Source organism: Bacillus rossius (assembly GCF_032445375.1).
Source record: "Bacillus rossius redtenbacheri isolate Brsri chromosome 4 unlocalized genomic scaffold, Brsri_v3 Brsri_v3_scf4_1, whole genome shotgun sequence".
Classification (NCBI taxonomy): domain Eukaryota; kingdom Metazoa; phylum Arthropoda; class Insecta; order Phasmatodea; family Bacillidae; genus Bacillus; species Bacillus rossius.
In genome coordinates this window covers 13,020,471-13,036,958 of record NW_026962010.1, presented here as the reverse complement: position 1 = coordinate 13,036,958, position 16,488 = coordinate 13,020,471, and the positions used below count along the sequence as shown (strand labels likewise).

Here is a 16,488-nt window from a genome sequence, read left to right as displayed (position 1 = left end):
ATTTATTGACATGTGAAATATCATCGTATTTTTATTCCTGTTGACGTTCTTCAGAAAACCATTTCATAAGTAGGTATAATATTTTGTAGCCAATGTTGTTACTAGGTCAATAATTCACACTACTTGTATCCATAATCCCTTGTTAATCAATATTTTTAACTCAAAAAAGTTTTCGTATTCAAACATCAGTCATAAAACAAAAAATAAATAAAGTGTAATATCTAAAATTGAAGTTTACAATAAAAAATAACGTGGCAGGGGACGACAAATCGTTAAAAAAACACATCGATTTATAATTTTTTGGGGACGTTAATTTAAATATAGTTTTTTAAATTCTTAGAAATAATTCCAGTTTTTTAAATGTTATATTATTTTATTTTTATGTATTGTAAACGATTGTTTAAAATACAGGCCTATATTTAATAAGTGTTTGCATGTTAAACTGTTTTATAACTGCTGATAACAAGGAAACACTTTCTATTCCTCGTTAATAATTTTTTCACCAAATTTGAAATAAAAAATTGTTTAATTGTGACCACTGCGTACTAGCAACTTTGTGAAAGTTGCTTATTTATGTTTGGGAAATTAATTTCTGCGAATGTTCATTGTAATTTTCGTAAAAGATTGCTTGTTTACATTTTTTTTCAAACTGAATTTTTATATTTTTGCATCATTTTATTAAATAAATTGGTAATTTTTAATGTTTTTATTAGTGAAGTTGTAGATTGTTTTCATAAAAACTTTCTATGCATTTAGTTGAGGACTGTAATTATAAACGATGCGGAGTCATTACGTGAGTGCGGCTAGCAGTACAGCTGACTGCAAGACTGACACTATGGACTGTTCATTCTGGTGACCGTTATCGCGGAGCGCCAGTGGCGTGTGACGTCAGCGGGACATAAACGCCTGAAATTGCTCATGAACTGCTTAAAATGTTTGCTGATCATCGTTGCAAAATACCTGATGGGGCCGATCGAATCAATATTATTTTTAAATGCGATTTCTTTGATGATTTTTGTAATTCATCGCGACTTTCTAGCTAATAAATACATAATTTCAACATGGCGGCCAAGGCGACTAACAAGATGGCAGGTTCCCTGGCAAAACGTTGGTTCCTGCACTCCAGCAGGCAAAAACTAATATGGCGACAGTGTCATTTAGCACCCGAAAAAAAAGTTAGATCCAATATAACGATATCTAACAGATCTTTAAAAAAATGTACGCCATTATGCCATACTACTTGAACGTAATATCTGCTTTGGCATTAGTGATGAGAGGTCAGACTGCCGGTTGCTCACGTGGAGGAAGGATCTGTCGCCTTTTTTTAATCTAATGTCCTCACCCGGTTCGAACCGAGGAATCCGTGTTGTAAATGTGAATTATTTAAAATTAAATAATACTTTTTTAGTTTTTACATTTTTACAATTAAAATAGGGTAATAATTACAGGTTTTCCAAATCTCGGCTATAACAACAAGTGCAATGGTTACGTCATAATTCAAAATGACGGATGTTTTTATTAAAAGGTTATTAATTAAAGTTTTTTAATAATTTTAAAAACATTCCCACTTTTATAGCATAAAAATTTCGGATTTTCAAGATGGCGGCCATTACAAAAATTGCAACGACAGGGAGTTCGGGGGATAGATTCCAAAATGGCGAAATATCTAGAGTAAAAATGGAGGAAAACGAAATGGCAGAATCCAAAATGTTGTAATTCAAAATGGCAAATCCAAAATGGCCACCGGTGTTAAGGTCAAGTTCAAATTCATGGTCAAGGTCAAAGGTCAAGGTCCAAATTCAAGGTCAAATGTCAGGGTCAATGTCAGGGTCAAGGTCAAAGACACCCTCCAGAGACTTAGTTGAGGCTTGCCCATTGGAACTTTAAACCCGTTTGGTGACAACTGAAGTCTCTGGCATTATTCGTTAATAAAAAGGGAAATAATCGTTCAAAACGGACATTTTGTATTTGAATTAGGAATGTTTCTAGGAATTTTGAAAAATTTTATGTCATTTGAGGAAATTTGGAGGTCAATCCAAGATAGCGGACAACACCACTCCCACCACCCAGTGCCAGAGTCCCCCACTACATACTACTTGCCGTGTTTTAATAATGTAGATATTATTTATCTTTTAGTGCTAAATATATGTATTTTATAACATGTGAATTTTTCTTTAAAAAGTCCAATTCTTCCTCGATATTTATAATTTGTCTGCTCATTTTTAGTTAGTTATTTTTAAAATCAGTGTCGGTGGTGGGCCAAGAGGAGTTGAAATTTAAATTTTTCGGACACTTTTAGTATCTTCAAAATTTATTTTAATAATATTTATTTTACTATACCAAACGTCTGTTGAGCTTGCGGTTGTCCACCTAAAGTCCGGGAGTATCTACAACATTTTTTGATTAAAATGTAAAAAATTATATATATATATATATATATATATATATATATATATTAAAACTTATATACATTTTAAGCTAACATATTAAGCTAACAATTTTCACAGCGTTTCTTGTCACTTAATAAATAATTGTCCCATTTTGGTGAAAAGATTATGTCTGTGCGAATTACATGGTGATATAATCGTTGAATAATTACCTGCCCACGTTATTGTCATTAGTATGCATAGAATAATTTTCTTAGGGATTCATTTCCACTCCAAAGAAGTGTATCGCGGTGATGAATCCTCGCTTTACAAAGCTGTACCCATCATTATTCACTGACTGGCAGACTTTTATTCTGATCGAAATACTTCTTCAGATGTGACTTAATTGTGCATTAAAAAGCTTTGTTGTGTTTCGCAATGCGGATGGGCATTAGCAGCTCCGCAACTCATCCTGAATCCTAAAAGGCGACGAAGTTTACTCTATTATTCTTCCTACCACCATCATTAGCTTGCTTTCTCAACAACTGTCAGACTCAAGAGTCAGCCTCTTCTCCTCTGAATTTTTTATATCTATAATGAAGCGGCGTAAAAATTAACGAATCTTCGCTTTTGTGACTGCTAAGATTATACAAATCACTTTTACTGTACAGAATGTTGCATCGTTTCACATTTAGTAGAAAAACTATACATTTTTTTCCAGAAACAAAACATTGATACAGTATATAAAAACAAACTATCTCCATGGCATTTTTTGACTCTCAGAGAACCAGGTGCGTATCTGTACTTCGTGAATTCCGAGAAATTCGTTGGAAAATGTCGGCGGCACTATCATATCCATGACAACATTTTAGAAAGCTAGTAATCATCTGCCAAGCAGTCAAAGCGTTAGCTGAAGTTCTACTGGATTTTCCTCAAACATAAAAAATGTTTTGCCAGCGTAAAATTTTTGTAATTATAATATGAGGCTAAAAAGTTTTGAGAAAAATAGGATAAAGGATGATTTGATTACGTACATGCTGCAAGATATTTCAATTTTTACGATGTCCATATTGTATTGTACAAGAAGTAATTGCGGTTCAGCATGTAGACCCATTGTCAGTGGAATACATTCTTCTAATATAATTTTTAAATAAAGAAGTTATAAGGTTTTCCAAATTTTCTTTATACGACGTTAATTAAAAATTCAAATATATAAATAAGTAAAAATTATTTTTCATGAATAATTTCTTATATTATATTCGTATTATAGCTTCAACCAATTCATATTATGCATCTGCGGCCAGTTTGTCTTAAAAAAAATTATTTGAATAAAATACTCAACATCTCCAACAGCAAATTTTTAACTACAAATTTTGTTAGTAATTATATCAAAATAAAATAACAGTAACCTGTTTATGTCATCTAAGGAGTAAATTTGTAACTAACTTAAAAATGTATGACAATCGTTATTTTCAATAAAGCAATCTGTTGCGAATATCCTACGAGTCTTAATAAGTTATGGGCTACTCGCGAATTTATCAGTTATTAGATAAATTGCGCTTGTTGATTCGCGGAAACATGAACTCGAACTACATCGCTAGTATGCGGAAGTTAAAAGGCAGGGAGAAATACTATGAGTAGTGTTTTGCAGCTGAAAACTTACTGGTCTTAGATGGCATGCACAATTACATCAAACCACCGGCCGGTTTCGAAATCTAGCCAGCGGAAGATGCAAAAATAAAGGCAAAACTAATTTTGACAATTGATCCCAGTTTGTACATGCATATCAAAAATACGTAAAGTTCAGCAGCATTATGAACTAAGATGAATACCATGTTTGACGACTCCTTAACCTTACTTCGACACTTGATTTCAATAAGATTGGATAATTGTGACTCGATGGCTACCTGCATCACACAAATCGTCGAAACAGCTCAACGGTTAAATGGCACAGGATTTACAATGACCGATGAATGGGTGGTATCATTATTATTAGCAGGTTTGTCTGATCATTATTCTCCTATGATTATGGTCATAGATCATTCGGGTATTTTGATAAATGCTGATGTCATTAAGTCACAGTTGCCTGACCTGGAGGTTACCAAAGAGTCTGGAGTTAGTGGCGCTGCATTCGTAGTGAAAAATAAAAATAATTCTGGCAACACTAAGCCGAAGAAAAGTGGCGATGCAAATACGACAAACACGAAGACAGAGGCAGATTCAATAGCAAAAGAAGTTGTTTGTTATAAATGTAAAAGCAGCGGACATTATCGAAATCAGCGCCTGTTATTGAAGAAAACCACTAATAAATGCATTTTTAATGTTGTTTTTGTGAACGCAAGTTTAACAAGGTGGAATGGTATGTCGACAGTGGTGCGAGTGCGCATATGACTGTAAACTAGGATTGGTTGAAAACATGAACTTATCGACATGTTTACCAGAAATCATCGTTGCTAACGATTCAAAGGTGTCAGTTGATCATTCCGGAGATGTGGACATCGTTTCGGATTTGGAATGTCGCATAACTGTTAAAAATTTTATATGTGTGCCTACTTTCACCACAAATTTGTTATCAGTTAGCGAACTTATCAGGAATGGCAACCATGTTGTATTTGAAGAAAAACATTGTTATATTTATGACCGAAGTGATGCTTTAGTTGCGATAGCTGATTTAACTGATGGTGTTTATAAATTGAGGTTGCAGTCGCTAAGTTACGTATTGGCAGCTCCTGCAGTAACCGGAAGATTATGGCACAGGAGGCTGGCTCATATCAACAGTCAAGATATGAACAAAATGAAACATGGCATCGTAGATGGCTTGTCATATGATGGTTCCTTTGACATAACAAAATCAGAATGTAGGAGAGACTGTTGTACCTTGACCATGGTGTACCTTAGGCCAGTTTGATTATTGTGCTTGTCCTGTGACCTAGCGATGTCTGGATGAAGTTTGTCGTTCTTAGTGACGATTTCACCCGCCAGGTTGAGTAGAAATGCTCTAGCACAAGAATTGCGCGTACTGCAGTAAAATGTTTTTTTAAGCTGTGTGAAGTAAATTTTTTCGTTTCCCGTTGAATGTGTTTTTTATTGAAACTACATGTATAAACATTGTGTTGTGTACCACTACTAAATAGCTCGTTATTTGGCGAGTGAAAAATGTTAAGCATTTATCTTTCTGTCGTGTTTTAGACTGACAGTAGCCATTCGTGTTAAAAAATACATCATCATGTACCTTGGGCCACAAATGCATCTTGTACCTTGGACCAGTGTTCCATGGTACAAGAGATTACCATTAATGGCGAAGAAATGCTCGTGTGTGGGGTTGCAGCATCCCAACAATGGTAACATTTCCCCCACACGCATTTCATAAGCTCCAGCCATTGGACATAGGCCTATCTGTATTTGGCCCACTGAAGACCTATAACAATCAGGCTGTCAGTGAATGGATGTATAACAACAAGGGAAAAACATTTGAAATTTTTATAGTAGCAGATGCCTTGGGGATGGCTTAGCCAATAGCATTTACACCAAATAACATTTTGTCTGGGTTTAGAAAATGAGGAATGTTTCCATTAAACTCAAGAATCTTATCCGATTACGACTTTTTGAGTGCATACGATACTGATCGGGCCATAGAAAACCCGTCATCAGAAAAGCTTACGACTGCATCAGAGGACCAAATTACGGATTCAAGGGAGCGGAAAGCATCAACCTCTACAGCTCTCAATGAACCAACACCCAGCAGATCATGTGACTCTCATAATAATGCTGTTCACTGTGTTACACCTGACACGAAAAGAGATGAAAAGAAAATTAGTCACCCCTGAAGATATCAGCCATATCCGAAGGCTGCAGCAAGGAAAATATCAAACAGAGGAAGAATATCTAGAAAGACGATGATAGCTACGGACACTCCAGAAAAATAAGCTATAAAGCAACATAAAGGTAAACAGCAAAGGAAAAAACACAGAAGTTCTTTTAAAATTGCCTAGGATTCAAGCGATGTGCTTAAATTAAAGCCAGCCATTAAAAGCGAACATTCTGAGAAGATATCTATACCTCCAAACATGGCGAAGAAGCTGAAACTACTGGATCCATTGTCATCTGAAAGTGGAGATGAAGACACTTTGCTTTACGTAGGCCAATCTACCGATAAAGCAACTGTGAACAGTGTTGACGAAGAATGTCTTTAGAAGGCTGACCGTAGTGGCGGAAAGTGGTGCAAATGAATTAAATGTCGTCACTGGACTCCTTTCTTGTGCGCTGGGGTAGAAGGCAACGACTGGAAAATATAGGTTGTGATTATTGTGTTTCATGTTAAAACCTAATGACCTATTTGTTTATTATTTTTTGTAGGTCTATCATTGTTTAATTAACAGTAGGACCTAGTCATATAAATAAGAGCTTTTCAAACAAAATTTTAAAGCCATTTTTTTACAATTATTTATGGTAACCTAAAGGATACTTGTCCGAACTTTTATTTGTATATTTTGTGACATTATTTACATTACTTCTAACGGTGGGAGCAATACTTTGTTTTGAATGCATTTTGTTTTACTTTTAAGGAACACTATGTTTGTAAAATATTTTATTTGTGTTTTTGTATTGTTTTTTTGCTACAGTATATAAAATAATGATTATTAATAATTAACTATAATTATTATAGTTCTAATATATTACATTAGGTATATAGGCTCGGCTATTTATTACTTTATTAATGTGGCCCAAGGTACAGGATGGTTGTCCCAAGGTACATGAGCATCGTGTACCATGGTCCACTAATGCAACATATTATTGTTTTGTTCCAGGAAATATTTTGTGCATAGATGGTGGGTTTATACCGATGCAGATACAACGAAAACACATGAAGAGTTAATTGCGTCCAATAAAACAGCAAAGGTCGTATTTACAACTCGAGAATTCCGATTTTTATTATAAATGGTCCAAGGTACAACACCCTCCCCTACCACTTGTTGTGAGGGAAAGCAAATGAGGTTGCCATTCTCTTATGTTGGTGAAGTACAAAATCAAGTCATCGGATACACAATGATTTGTGTTGACCAATGGAGGTGAATTCTTTAAAAGGCAGCAGATATTTCATGCTATTTGTAGATGATTATAGTAGAATGACTTTCATCTATTTTCTCAAAGAGAAAAGTGAAGCTTTAACTAGATTTAAAGAGTTTAAATCAATGGTAGAAAACCAGCAAGTAGAAAAAATAGAGATTTCCCACAGATAATGGACTTGAATACTGCAGTAAAGAATTTGAAAATTATTTTTATCAATATGGTATTATTCACCAGAAAACTAATAGTTATACACCCTAACAAAATTGTGTCTGCGAAAAACCTAATCGCACAGTGGTTTAAAAGGGCAAATTACTTTTGTATGATGCAAAGTTGGGCAAGAGATTTTCGGCGGAAGCGGCCAGTACTGCTGTTTACCTTAAAAACAGGTCCATTGTGTCAGGAGTACCGAAGACCCCTTATGAACTGTGGCAAGGGTAAAAAACCAAACTCAGTCACATCAGATTGTTCCGAAGTAAGGTGATGGTACATGTCCCCAAGGAGAAGCGACTCAAATGGGATAAGAAAGCCACACAGCACATCTTAGTTGGATATGGAGAGGATTTGATAGGATATAGGTTGTTTAATACTACCGAGAACACTATCATCACCAGCAGGGATGTCATTGCATTAGAAGGCGAGACAGATGATATAGTAACCAGCGAAGATGCTATATGGATACCAGATGATGAGACAGCACAGCATAGTGTGGGAACACCAGAGATCAGTGTGGAGAAGGAGTGCAGCGATTCATTGGGGCATTATGTGTTCCAGAATTAGAGGATCAAAGTGACAGCTTTTAAGATTCTTCAGTATACACTGATGGTGAAGAAACATTTCATGAATTTCCACCAAACGAAGTTCCGGAGGTCCAGACAACATTGGTTCCAGATCCGGAGACTTGTGTAAATTGAAAGCGGCAAAGGAAACAGCCAGAGCGGTACGGCTTTAGCAACATGTGTGTAACCAGTACTATTCCAGGATCTGAAGAGATCTCAATCTCAGAGGCTCTGGAAGGGCCTGAGAAGGAGCAGGGGAGGCGTGCCGTGGCTGATGAGTTAGTCATTTGAGGACAATGACGCGTGGGAGCTTGTCAGAAACCCTGGTGATGTATCTATAGTGAAGTGTCGTTGGGTGTTAGTAAAAAAAAGTTTCATGAGGACAATAATGTGCGGTACCGGGCTAGGCTTGTGGCAAAAGGCTTTACGTAGAAGCCAGGTGTAGATTATACTCATACTTTTGCGCCTGTAATTCGCCATTCCACTCTTAGATTATTGCTTACTGTTAGTGTTAAAATGGGAATGAGCATTAACTATTTAGATTTGCTTTTATAAATAGTGTTTTAAAAGAAAAAAATTACATGCAATACCTGAAGGTTTGCAAACTAAAAGTGGGGAAATGTGTTAAGATTAACACGCGCGATTTACGGTTTATAGCATTCATCTCTAGTATGATATGAGAAATTAAAAGATTGTTTTTGTAAATTAGGTTTTAATAACAGTCAATATGAACCATGTTTGTTTGCAAAAACTAAGGATGATGTAAAAATAATCATTGGGTTTTACGTAGATGATTTCTTGATTTTTTCAAACAATGACAGAGAAACTGAAAAATTAAAACAATTATTAGCTGCAGAGTTCAAGTTAAAGGATTTGGGCCATGTTAGACAGTATCTAGGAATGAGAATAAATGTAAACAAAGATAAAAAATTTCTAACTATTGATCAAACACAGTACATTGAACAATTAGTTGAAAGATTCCAGATGTCTGATTGTAAATCACAAAGTACTCCTATTGAACCAGAATTGAATGTCGAAAAATCTACAGAATGTTTACCAAATGTTCCTTATGAAAAACTCATTGGCAGTTTAATGTATTTGGCAGTATTAACAAGACCAGACATTGCCTATGCTGTAAGCTATCTCAGCCAATTTAACACTTTTTATAATATAAGTTGTTAATTACGCAAAAAGAATATTAAGATACTTACAATGTACTAAAAATTATTGTTTTAAGTATACCAGAAATGACATCGATTTACAAGGTTTTGTAGACAGTGATTGGGCATCTGATGCCTTAGACAGGAAATCCTATGCAGGATCCTGTTTTATGATGTCAGGGTCAGTAGTTTACTGGCAAGGCCGTAAACAGAAGTCAGTCAGTCTGTCTAGTACTGAATCTGAGTATGTAGCTATGTTTGAAGCTTCCAGAGAAGCTGTTTATTTAAGGAATTTAATTCATGAGATTACTGGGAATTTATATGTAATTCATTTACATTGATATAATATAAGTGCCATGAAATTGGCCTCTAGTCAACAGTGACATAACAGGTCAAAACACATAGATGTGCGTTATAATTATATAAGAAATGTCATTAATGATAATATAATTAAAATTAAATATGTTCGTACTGGAGAAATACCTGCTGACATTCTAAGAGTTTCTGTCATATAAAGACTTATAAGTTCATGCACATTTTAGGTATTGTTAGTGAAGAATGTTTTGCTTATTTTGATAAGTGGGGGTATTAGTAATTATATCAAAATAAAATAATATTAACATGTTTATGTCATCTAAGGAGTACATTTGCAACTAACTTCAGATTGTATGACAATCGTTCTTTTCAATAAAGCAGTCTGTTGCGACTATCCAACGAGCCTTAATAAATTTAAGCAATATTTACAACTAAAAGTCATTGGAAATAAGCTTAAGTTATTATTTCGTGCAGTTCTGGCTAGTTAAAAACTCAAATATAAATTGTTTCCAAATAAATTTGTTATCAAATTTTTGTTTATTATTACTTAGTCTTAAAAAATATGGAACAAAATTATTAACTATTACTTTTAAAGATATGAATTACTTTTAATGTCTTTAATATTATTGGTATTCATTAAAAAATAAGAGTAAGACTTTCAGTATTAGTTAATGATTTTAAAACATCTTACCTTATTAATAAGCAAACAAATGTGGTCTCCGGTTGTTCATGTTGCTAATGAACTTATAATACGATAATCGGATAAAAAATTAACATAGAATTCTTTAAAACAATGCTGAGCGTGATAAAGCAACTGAAGAATAAAACAGTCACTTTTCAAATACGAACATTTCTAGATTCGATTCACATACATATTTTATCTGCTCGCCACTATAATTCGCTGCCTGAATCGTAAACTTTGCTTACCACCATCAAACAGACAGCAATTAGCAAAACAAAACGACGGAAATATTAACTATATAAACTGCTCCGAACAAATCACGACTTTTTGCCTGTTATTTGAGAAGTTATTTTACTAAAATACTGTATACACGGATGGCGAACCAAGGACATGCGTGCCAGTGGTAGCACGCGAAAAAAAAATTGGGGCACGCCAATAATTAAAGAATCTATGTACTTGATCGCTTCAAGTAACGAAGTACGAGCCTTATATATGATATTAAGCATCTAATTTGCAACAGCCGAAATCACACTAACTTTTCTTTCATTTTATTTAACAGAAAAAAGTAAACATTTTGATTTCCATGCAAATTTCGATTTGAAAATAAATAGTGTTTATGTAAATAGCGTTTAGTTTGATTATTATCGATTATTATTATCATTAAGTCGAGATCCTCTGATGGTACGTCATAGCTACATATTATTCATAAACAAATTGTACGTTCAGCAATAAAGGTTCGCCATCCTTGGCCCTACCTAATTGAAATTTACTAAAGAGTAAGTATTATAGAGTTTTCGCACACGTTAGAAGTAAAACTTATATAGCATTACTAAAATATTAACCTAAAAACATTTAAATCAACTATTATAACACTATATATTGTTTGTATGTTTATTTTTGCATCAACAACTGAAATCGTTCTGTAAATACTTCTACCACCCAACCTTAACCGTATTGTGCTGATTCAACATTATTAAATAATATTATTTTATATATAAAATTCTCGTGTCACAGTGTTAGTTAACATACTCCTCCGAAACGGCTTCACCGATTTTTATGAAATTTTGTATGCATATTCAGTAGGTCTGATAATCGCCTACTATAAATTTTTCATACCCCTAAGGGATAAGGGTTTTCCACCCCTAACATTTTTTTTAATTTTTTGGACAAATTTGATTTTATTTATTTTTTATAACGTAGCATTAAAAAATACATACAACCCTAAATTTTCACCCTTCTATCACCAACTCCTAATTTTAAATAGATTTTTATTTGTTTTTCAATGCCGGTAGATAGCTGATCAATTAAAACATGATCAACCTTCCCCGCCTACAGCGAGCTTATTACCTGGATTAACACATAGACCACATATTAATATGAAATTCCATTCTTAAGGGAGTGAAAAAGTGATAATTTCATTTTATAAAAGAAAAAAATCATAGGTCATAGACATACAAATAGTAAGTGAGTGTAATTTCTCTATGTCTGCTATACGATCATACACATAGTGAGGTCTGGTAAATTCATATTTTCGTTTGTTTGTGCCGTATGCGTTCCTATACCATTCATCCGATTGCGATGAAATTTTGGTGAGTTGTTAAGCCCATGCCCGTGAATGTTTCTGATACGGTATAACTATTTTGCAACTGTTGGAGCACAAATCGTTTCAAAAAGTGTTTTTATTTCATATTATATAGCGGCACTTCGACTGTTTTTGTTGTATAAGTGCGCACGCATGACACAATTTATTTAAATATAAAAGAGAGACAGAGATAGAGTGATGTATATATATAGAAACAGATAGAGAGAGACAGATATAAGTTGAGATAGAGCGATGTATAGAGAATGAAATGGGTGAGATAAAGAGATATATAGATGTATAGAGCTATATAGAGATTTATATATAGAATAGATGGAGATAGTGGGAGTTATATATGTATATATGTAGATATAAAGAGATAAATAGAGATAGAGAGATACATAGATATATATAGATGTAGATAGAGATAAATATATATTTAGAGAGATGGATATATGATTTGTATATGTGTAACTACTTCAAACATATTACAAAACAAAACTGAATGAGGCATTGCAATGCATGTCGAGCATTAGCTAGATAATGGAATCTTTTCAATATTAGTAATCTCTTATTTTTAAGCTTTTTTCTATAGTGCTTAATAGAGTCTAGACTACATAAAGACCACCAATTTTTAGATTTATACAGGTAAATAACTATACACTGGCAGAACAACGTCTGTCGGGATCTGAAAGCGATATAGATTATTTTGCAGACTTGACATTCAAATTAAGAAGACAATAACTAACTACATCTGATTTCGAAAAAGGTCCCCTCCACCCTGTGTTCAGCCCGGGAAACGCCGGGTACTGCAGCTAGTTATATTATAATACTAGCTGCAGTACCTGGCTTTGCCCGGGCCGAACACCGGGTGATATATTGTCCGCGAGTTACAGCAAAATGGAAAGCGATATGACCAGTGTGTTGGACATTAAGAAATGACACATAATTACTGTTTGTGTATCTGTGACCTATGATTTTCTGTTTACCCATGGCGATCGGTTGAAAGGTTTAGAAGTTGATGCGCTACAGCGCCATCTAGCGGCGTGTTACAAAAAAATGGATAGCATAAAAACCTTCTTCATGATAAAAACACTTCGATGTGCCAACTTTCATGGCGATTGGTCAAACGGTGTAAGAGTTTATCGACGTCATACATGCCAACATCCAATCATATATATTCTTATATTTCGAAATTTTAGGGCTTTCACTTTTGCGGAAAGTGGATGTTCAGGACCTCGAATGGTTTGGAACACTCCATCTCGAAAGAAATGATATTTGAAATTCCTGAAATTTTCGAAATTTTAGGGCTTTGTCCCCAGAGGGGGAGTGGTGATTTAGAGGACCCTGAATGGCTGGGAAACAATAAAAAATCGAAAGAGAATGATATTTGAAATTTTTTAAATTTTGGGGTTTTGACCCCTGAGGGGGGTGGGTGTGTTTTTGAGGACACCGAATGGCTCTTAAACACTCCAAATCGAAAGAGAATAGGTTTTTGGAAATTTTGGGAAATTTTTTAATTATTGGGTCATTGACTCCTTGTGGGGGGAGGGTGTTTGAGAACCCCGAATGGCTTGAAACACTCCAAATAGTAAAAAAGTATTCTTTTATTTAAGAAATTTTTCTAAATTTTGGGGTTTTGAATTTTCCCAATCCCCTTACCACAAATTTGTTGGAGAAGACGTCTTTGGGTAAACGTTCCACCATCCCCCGGACACTTTAGTTCGTAATGACTTATTTTTAATACAATTTCCTCCAAATTTTCGAAATTTTGTGACTTTCTCTTTTGAGAAAAAGGAGGGGGGGGGGGGGTGGAGGTTCAATACCTCGAATGGTTCGGAACACTCCATCTCGAAAGAAATGATATTTAAATTCAAGAAATTATCGAGATTTTGGGGCTTTGTCCCTAGAGGGGGAGGGGATATTTTGAGGACCCTCAATAGCAGGGAAACACTAAAAATCGAAAGAGAATGATTTTTGAAATTTTCTAAATTTTGGGGCTTTGACCCCTGTGAAAAGGGGGGGGGGGGGTAATGTTGAGGACCCCGAATGTCTCGTAAACACTCCAAATCGAAAGAGAATAGGTTTTAGAAATTTTGGGAAATTTTTTTATTTTTGGGTCTTTGACTCCTTGTGGAGGGAGGGTAGTTTGAGGACCCCGAATGGTTTGGAAACACTCCAAATAGTAAAAACGTATACTTAAATTTAAGACATTTTTCGAAATTTTGGGGTTTTGCATTCCCCCCTTCCCTAAAAATTGGGTGGGAAGTCGACTTTGGGTAAAAGTTCCACCATTCCCCGGACACTTTAGTTCGTAATGACTTAATTTTTATACAATTTCCTCCAATTTTTCGAAATTTTGTATCTTCCACTTTTGTAGAAGGGAGGAGGGGGTGGGTGGAGGTTCAAGACCTTGAATTTTTCGAAGCACTCCATCTCGAAAGAATAGATATTTGAAATTAATAAAATTATCGAAATTTTGGGGCTTTTTCCTAGAAAAGGGGGGGGGGGGGGGCGAGGGGTTCGAGGACCCTGAATGACTCGTTAACACTTAAAATCGAAAGAGAAAGATTTTAAAAAAATTTAAACTTTCAAAATTTTGGGGCTTTAACCACCTGGAGAAGGGGGGGGAGGGGGTGATATTGAGGACCCCGAATGGCTCGGAAACACTCCAAATCGAAAGAGATATAAAGGAATATAAGAATGTAGGCATATACTGTACTCCTATCTACCATAATAACAATATTGACAAATAGAGAAACTTATTACCTACCTATGAATAATTTTCTAAATAAATTAATAAATAACTCTATGTTTAAGAATTGACGTACATACATAATATTAAAACTTCAAACTATACACACCAAAAAAAAAAAGGATGTTTTGAAACTATTTTTTATTTGTCATAATGTTTAAAACATATGTAGGATTTGCTTATATGTAAAACTGTGGTGGCAATATTCCGCTTATCCAAAGGAGTATAGAAATTAATAGAGATATCACTCCCTGTACACACCACAAATCTTTGAATTAAGTAAAAAAAAAACATAGTCCAAAATGAAACAAAAAGTATAAATAACAACTAATTTGACAAAAAAGTTTATACAACTGGAACGACAATGTTAACATCCGCCTGAAATTTAATATAAGTAGGTAGGTAAGAATATATATATAAGAAATTAAATGAAATTAAAACATACATAAATAAAATTATCTCACAACCAAACATAATGTTTAATATAAAATAAAGAAAGATGGCAATTACACGTAACTATTCTAATTAATAAAAAAAATCAACTTTCCTGAAATAGTAAAATTCAAATTTTTCAATAATATATAACATAATTGATAAATATTTCTGGTCTTCGGTCTCGGCAGCCCTAAGACTCTTGACGCTCAGCAGATAAAATATAAACACTAAACCAAACTCCTTGCAAATAAGTAGGTACTGTAAAAAAATTACAATATTGACAAATAGAAAATATTAGTAGGCCCTGCCAACCTATGAATAAATTTCGAAGAAATTTATAAGTTTAAGAATTTATATACCTACATAATATTAAACTTCAAACTATCCACACAATAAAAACCTAAGAATGTAAGTGTAACTAATTTTTTTTATTTGTCATAATACCTAAAATACGTATGTTTATAAAATGAAACAAAGTATAAATAATGACCTATTTGACAAAAAAAAATTGTACAACTCGAATGACATTGAAAACATACACGTGAAATTTAAAAGAATTATGTGTGCCCTAGGTAGAGAGAAAAAAAAATATATAGAATAAATTAAATATAAAAATATGGGTGCGTGTACTTAGGTACGCGCATGAGAAGTTATACTTCTTTGGAATCATTAAAAAATAGTTTTTAATTGCATGCAAAAATATTGCGTGGAGTCCCACCGCGCGGAAGAAGTGAAACTTTGTAATGTGGAAATGAAAATAGAAAGGGTAGAAATTGATTTTTAGTGAAATCATATTGTATCGTCAAACTAAAAAAATAAAGGAAATAAATTTGTAACGATTCATAGATTGATCTTCAGAGAGAGAGAGAGAGAGGACACCTATTCAATGTCTAGAAAACTTGCTTTTAAATGAGAGCAGATTTTCCTGAAATAAATCATGAAATCATTCAACGATAAAAGCTGTTTATTTAACTAAGCGGACGGGTTCGCCCGAAGGAGAAAATTGACGCGGCAAGACCTCGTGGACATAGAGAAATGACACACACTCACTATTTATGTGTTTATGAAACATGATTTTTTTTTGCAATTTAAATTGTAATGTACAAAAACGGTATTGAAAATTGAAACAAATATGGCGACACTACAAACTGTCAAGATCTTTATTTTTTTCTTACTATCTACTTAGTTCCTTACAATAGAAAAACGTAACGTAATGGCTTGAAAGCTATTGCACGGCAGGCATAGAGGAATGACACTAACAGTTTGTATATCTATGACACACATTACATAAAATTAAGATATACTTTTTTTAACCCGTTTAAAGATTATTTTTTTAGACAAAAGATAGCC

General features: G+C 34.0%; 1 protein-coding gene across 1 annotated transcript in view; it reads right to left on the bottom strand.

The window, feature by feature from the left end:
• LOC134541608 (titin-like) overlaps positions 1-16,488 on the bottom strand; it is a 449,326-nt gene that overhangs the window by 56,628 nt on the left and 376,210 nt on the right. The gene's annotated exons all lie outside the window — the stretch shown is intronic.